At 41.6% G+C, this 611-nt stretch overlaps 1 protein-coding gene across 1 annotated transcript in view; it reads right to left on the reverse strand.

Moving 5' to 3' along the window:
- Positions 1-611, reverse strand: part of LOC119305214 (7-deoxyloganetin glucosyltransferase-like) — a 38,069-nt gene that overhangs the window by 5,298 nt on the left and 32,160 nt on the right. The window lies entirely within an intron of this gene.

Below are 611 nucleotides of genomic sequence, written 5' to 3' on the forward strand. Positions count from 1 at the left end.
CGGCCGTACGGAGCTGTGCAATGTGCGTACTATCCTTAACTAGCTAAGCTGTAGATGCCCTAGCTAATTAGATCGTACTTTGATGTGTAGATCGATCGGATCGAGGTCTACTCCCTCCATTCCAAAATATAGTGCGCCCGAGTTTCTGAGGTCCAATTTTGACCATAAATTTAACCAACAAGACCGACTGCGGCGGAAGGAAAAATTACATAATTGAAAACTCCTTTTGAATAGGAATTCACTGGTATAACTTTTGTTCCTACCGCAGTGGGTCTCATTGGTTAAATTTATGGTCAAACTTGAAGCACGGAAATAGAGGAAGCACTATATTTTGAAACAGAGGAAGTAGGTGGCTGACATTAGCGACTAGATCCATCCAAGTCTTTCTTTCTCAAAAAGGATCAGAAAGGGATAGAATTAGTGTAGGTGAGTATATTCCAAAATACAAGACATGGGACAACAAGATGTCTCATAGAGATAAGATGAAAATAATTCCTATCTAATCCAGTGCAATCTCTAACTTCTTCCCGCATAGTCGCAGTAGTAGCGTTGCAAATACCAGGAGTGTCGCGGACGATCAAACTTCAGACTTCAGAGAATAGAAGGCGGCA

Source organism: Triticum dicoccoides, chromosome 5B (assembly GCF_002162155.2).
Source record: "Triticum dicoccoides isolate Atlit2015 ecotype Zavitan chromosome 5B, WEW_v2.0, whole genome shotgun sequence".
Classification (NCBI taxonomy): domain Eukaryota; kingdom Viridiplantae; phylum Streptophyta; class Magnoliopsida; order Poales; family Poaceae; genus Triticum; species Triticum dicoccoides.